Source organism: Emydura macquarii, unplaced genomic scaffold (genome assembly GCF_026122565.2).
Source record: "Emydura macquarii macquarii isolate MOO-44397 ecotype Brisbane River unplaced genomic scaffold, CSIRO-AGI_Emac_v2 contig_1253, whole genome shotgun sequence".
Classification (NCBI taxonomy): Eukaryota; Metazoa; Chordata; order Testudines; family Chelidae; genus Emydura; species Emydura macquarii.
In genome coordinates, this window is record NW_027131390.1 from 2,033,239 (window position 1) to 2,039,265 (window position 6,027).

Sequence of the window (6,027 nt, forward strand, 5' to 3'; positions counted from 1 at the left end):
TTCTTATACCTTTTCCGGCTAGATTAAAGAGCCCCCTCTGATCCAAAATCTCTTCCCCTTGTATTGACTGTGATCAAGTCACTTTTTAGCCTTCTCTTGGATAAACTAAATCAACTGAGCTTTTTAAGTCTCTCACTATAAGGCAGGTTTTCCAGACTTCAAATCATTCTGGTGGCTCTCTTCCAAACACTTTTCCATTTTTCAACATTCTGGGATATATTTTCAACATAATGGGACATACTGGATTTTACTGATTTCATTTTTGCCCTTCAGCTTTTTAAAAGAGGAATGAATCCTAATTCCAGACACAAATGTAAGTGAAACTTCTGCATAGCCAAAACATGTCAGCAAGGTGATTAATGTCAGAAAACAACTTACCCTGCACCGCCAAGCTTCTGGGGATGACCAGACTCACTCACACAGCTTGCAGAAGGCCATTGAGTTTCTGGAGGAATTCCACTGTGTGGAAATGTGATGGGGCTCCCCCAGCACCAGCGATAGAAGGGGAATAATCCCCAATTAGAAACAACTGCCACACCTGTGGGGTGACAGATCAATTTCCTCCCAGCCAGATGGGGCCCAGCTAGGTGATGATCCATTAGATATCTGGGCCTCATAAGCAGGCTGAGGGAGCTCCGTAAGGAACAGAGACTGCAGCCAGGGAAGGACTCTTCTGAAAGAAGAGAATCAGAGTCAGCAAGACAGTCTCTTGTGAGGAAGCCGGGAGGGGGACTGAGAGGGAAGTTGGCAATCCTGGGCATAGCCTGTGAAGGGGCAGGGGACCTCTTGTTTCCAGTAGATTGGAACTTATTACAAGTGACTTTTGCTGCCCCAGAAGCGGGGAAGTGTCCTGACACGATGCAGCGCTGTCAGGAGGACTACATTTTAACTGGGACAGATCATGGAGGAGGAAAGTTTAAACTGCACTAATGTCCAGCACAGCTTGTTAACTAGACTGTGGCAGAATTGCCTCACTGGGATGAGATGAGACACATTGGCTCTGTACATCCAGCATGTAGGACCACGGGCAGCCAAAGCAGGATGACCACTCAGGGCTGGGGGGGGGCAGTTTGGCTTGTTAAGTCACAAAAAGATATGCAACTATCACATTCAGCTGCTAGAATCTTAGTCCACTGGAACTGATGAAGAATGTGCAGTGAACGAATCCACCCAAAACTGAACACGATTACCACAATTTTCATGTGAGTGAGAGGCAGTGGAGAGGATGACTGAGCATGCACTGGTTAAGCAATTCTCCTTTGTCATTACCTTACTGGACTTTGGACATTTGAAATGCTGACCGAACTTACATATAAATACCCAGTCAATCAGTCAGGTATTAGAATCCAGTCAGAGCGGCGGGGCTGAAAAAGGAACTTTTTGGTTGACTTCCACATTTTGTCCTTTTCAGAAAGGGTTAAATTAGTTATGTGCTGCATCAGATTTAATAAAATGTCTCTGTTGAGGACATTTCACAAAGTCACTTTGAAACACTTAGCTGCATATTTTAAGACTTTTAGTCCATTAAAGATTAATGGAAAATGTGCTCCAGATCACCTAGATATTTTCAGAACAACCCAGTATTTGCAATCACCTTTTACCATTCTTTTTCAGTATTCATTTCATTTTCATTTTATTATTCAATAAAACTCCTTCACAAACAGATACTGCAGTGTTTGGAGGCAAGAATACTGTAGTATGTCCATGGTAAAGTGTCAGACTTTGGTCCACTACTGGTGAGTACTTTAGTAATTGCTGGGGCTAAAGATAAGGGCTAATTCCATTCTTCACCCCTCTCTGAACTGCACCGTTTAAACATTGCATTTTACGATACATATATTCAACAGGCAAAATTCAGCCTTAGGCCAGGCTCTTCGACACTGTGTCGAAGAAACTTTTCTTCCTTGACTTTAAATCTGTGTTCAGGTGGTTAGGGAACTGCACGCAGAGGTGTAAGTTCCATGAATGAGTCTGAATGCAGAGTACCTAACATTTGGCTTGTCACTCAGTAGAACCTTACCAAAATGACCCTACCCTTTCATCAGTGTCAAGAGCAGAGATGTCTGCAGAAGTGTGATGTCCAAACAGAGGCCTGGCGTTTGTGAATAGAACCATCTTCAGGAGTGTTTGTGGTCATCTGCTGAGAATCAGGAAGGTATCAGTCATGGCTGTGCCCTTGAATGCAAAGGTGAGCAAATCTCTCATTATCCGAGAGCAAGCCAAAGGCGTCCTTAGCAGCCTGAGCATCGCCTAACCAGAAATAACACCAGGGTCTGCAGATTATACAGACAGAGGAGAGGAGAGTGGAGGAGTCAATTTAATCTCCCCTCTATTATGGCTAAAACATGTTCATAAAGAAGTGGGAAATGGCACTTGCAGTCATTCTGCATGGTGAAGAGCTGTAGAGTTCTAAAAACACAATAGCAATCGGAGATTCATTATTCTGAGATAATCTGGCTATTTTTGCAACCTCAGAATTTACGTTGCAAAGAGCCTTTCCCAGAACACACTCATTTTTTTAGCAGCAGAGTGTTATCTGTTCCGAACTACCCATGACTGAAGTGTCCTTGAAGTCCTCTAATTTGTTCCCAGATATGCAGGTGGCCCCTTGAACAAGAGTGGGAGCTATCGCTCTTTTCCATAACACAGCATCCTCCTTGATGAGAAACCCTCTTTAAAGCAGACTATTTCACCAGCTAAATTCATGGCATGAGCAAGAGAAACAACCGAATGATGCTAGGATACACATCAGGCCAGTTTCTCTGATGTAAACAGCTGCTGCTTCATGGACTCAAGTGAAATTGCTCCAGTTTACACCAGCCAAGAATTTGGCCCTTTATATTTTCCAGCACTTCTATAAAGAATGCACAGACATGGCAATATGGACAGACTGTGCACAAGAAAAATCCAGTCATTTTAAAAATAAAAATCCATTCTAGCCATGGGAGTGTAGTTTAAGAGCATATGAGGTACAAGGAGTGTAACTGAACTGAGGAACAAGATGACTGTTTGGAGCCTGTTGTAGTACTCAGTTCCTACAACTACAAAACTGTGACAGAAGAAAACTGCCAACATAAGTTAGAACCCATTGCTTCTGTCTAAAGGCTTATATGGGTATCCACCATTTTATAAATTAAGACCCAGATTTTTAAGGTATTTTGTCAATGACATTTAGGCACCTACAGCTCAGATCGTCAAAGGTATTTAGGTACATAACTCCTATTGAAATCAATGGGAGTTAGGTGCCTAAATATCACTGAGAGTCTGGGCCTAAGTCTCTTTTGAAAATACGATTTCCACATGTAAGTGTCGTGATGCTTAAACACTTTTAAATATCTACGACCAAGCGCCTAAGGATTAAATGACTTGCCTAATGTCTACAGGAACTCCATGGCAGAGCCAAGAAATGATCTCAGATCTCATGATGCCCAGCCCTGTGCTTTAATCACAGGACCATCATACCTCCCACCCCATCAGTGGCTCTGGAGAGGATTGAACTGTTCAGACACTAATGTTATCAAAGAATGTATTACAGCCAATGTGCAATTGGAATGTCCAGTTCTTAAGTGTTCTGCGCACTCAGAAGTATATAATGCACTTATCTGTGTTTTTTAACTTATGCTGTATTTGTCTCATTTGAAACAAGAAATATAATTTTAATACTGTAAACATGCTTTTAAAAAAGATGGCATCAGCATTTTTATTATAGATTTGTCTGCCCAGGATTTAAATCTTGGGAGTTGCAAATTTTTAACAATGTGCTGGGGCGGAGGCTGTGTAGTTTGGAAAGGATCACCCAACTCATGTCTTTCTTGTAACTTGACTGGCCTAATATGAGCAATGTGGCTGATTAAATGCCTGCTGCAAAATATTTGCTTAATTGTGGATGGCTGTTATGTTCTACCAGTTACATGCCCCTGTTCTGCTTGGTTTGTGCAAACAGGGCCTTGTTGGCAGAATGTTTGCGGAATGGCTGCTTCTCTAACAAAGGGAGGCATTTGTGGGACAGAATGGTCACTCTTCCCCTTCCTGCTGCTCATAAAGTTTCAGGCATCCCATCAAAGAGTAGAAGCCATAACATGCAACTTAGGTGACCAACCACAAAAAACAAATAGCCAAGGACAGTCAAAGCAAACAGCTCAGACAACCCATTGCCTCATATATTCCCAGACTGTTTATTGAACAGCTGCTAACAACACGTAAATCAATAAAAATACAAGGTTTATTCGTGAATAATTCAGACAGAAAAAAAAATCCCAGGTCTTGCTTGGTCTGGTGAATTATTTGCAATGAATAACTCAACCAGCCCAAGTGCATTTGTTAATAAAGGAGAAGCAGGGGGCTCAAGAGGCAGCCAAATTTGCAACAGTGGGTGATTCAGTTTGTATTACAGTTCAGTCTCAAGCTCCACTGTCCAGCAGGAACTAAAAGCAGCGTGCTTTGCTCCATTCCCCAACTCTCTTCATTGCATTAATACGGAGGGGAGGTTATGGCAGAGGGCCTTTGGGAGAACAAAAGTTACACAACCACACAGAGGAATCCAGAAAGAACGGAGAGGGTGATACACTATACATATGCCATTCAATCATCCTGAAGCATTCATAAAAATACTTATATTAAGCTACGGCCCAAAGGCTTCAGCCAGGTCAGGCCACAGGCAGCTATACACACACATATTGAAGGACATCCCTCTCCCTCAAAGCTCACAGTCCAACAGTGATCCCTCTGAATTTAATGATTGTGTATAACAGAAGAGCAGTGAGATTAATCTTGCTGCTGTCAAGAGAGACATTCAAGCATTAACTAATTTCAAATGTATTCAAGCGAAATCTAGAACCACCAACTGATCAGTAAGAGGAGTTACACGTGTTTCTGACCATCCAGCATAGCATCATCACCAGCAACTTGTTAGTGACCAGCCTGCATCGGCCTAGGATCAGTGTTTGGAGTAACTGTTTCAGATTGGGAGGCATGCACGTGACATGAGCCCACTGCTGGATCCAGACCCCCAGGCAGTAGTGAATATCAGCAAAACTTAGCCACGCATCTACCAGTAAAGTGGGCAAAGGTCTACAAACAAGATATCACAGCTAGTGGTGAGCTGAGTCAAGAAGAAAAGTGGTGAGCAATTGAGAAAGGTTTATAAATAGGCTCAGAGCTTCAAGGGCAAGGTATTCCTTTCCTCTCTTTCATTTATTATTTCAGTAGGAGCTCTGTATGTGATTATGGTCTGGTATCAAAGACTTAACTGGCATTTTTGATTAAATGGGTCATATTTTTCCTGTAAGTAGTTGGCTGTCACAAGTGTTATTGGGTGTTTGAGTTACCATCCATCCCTACTTTACACGACATTACGTATTTATTTTTAACTGCTGGCCTCTATAAATTGTTATCATAACCCATTTGCCTAACAGCCTTTAGCCAAACTGTCTTCATGAAACAAAGCATTATTGTTTTCGCATGTGTGGCTTGTTGTTTTTTTGCAGTCACATTGTCTTCATCTGACCCCTTTACGTTTTTTTTATGCCTTCACAGTTTGCCCATCCAGATGGTATCCAAGAAAAAAAATCTCCTAGCTGTAATAGAATTGACATTTTCTCTTCAAATAGTTTGAAAATAAAGCTAAAGAGGAATTCAGTGCACATGGTACTAAGGAAATCAACGTGTTCTGTTTCTATTCAATGCAAACCATATTTCAGTAATAAAATGCTTTCAATCCAGTTTTATTTCATTAACATAATGTTTCTAACCAGAACTATAGAAGTGTCAGGAGTCTGCAATAAAGAGCATGCTGTTGCTTTCAGTTACGCTATGGCTCTCACACTGTTAGAAGGATATTTTGATGCTGTTAAATATAAGGGATGCAGGATTGCCTAGTAGTTGGAGCACTGGTATATGACTCTGAAGACCTGGATTCTATTCCAGGCTGCTGGGGGAGCTTGGACAAGTCACATCGAGTCTCTGTGCCTCAGTTTCCCCTTATGTGAAGTGGACATAATGATACTGGCCTCCTTGGTAAAGTGATCT

The 6,027-nt window shown here is 41.9% G+C and overlaps 1 long non-coding RNA gene across 1 annotated transcript; it reads left to right on the forward strand.

Annotated features, from left to right (window-relative positions):
• The first annotated feature begins 232 nt into the window (after positions 1 to 232).
• LOC137153875 (uncharacterized) lies at positions 233 to 5,679 on the forward strand. The gene is made up of 3 exons (XR_010919913.1): positions 233 to 313; positions 2,046 to 2,188; positions 5,536 to 5,679. It is a non-coding gene; the product is annotated as an uncharacterized lncRNA (long non-coding RNA).
• Positions 5,680 to 6,027: the final 348 nt, after the last annotated feature.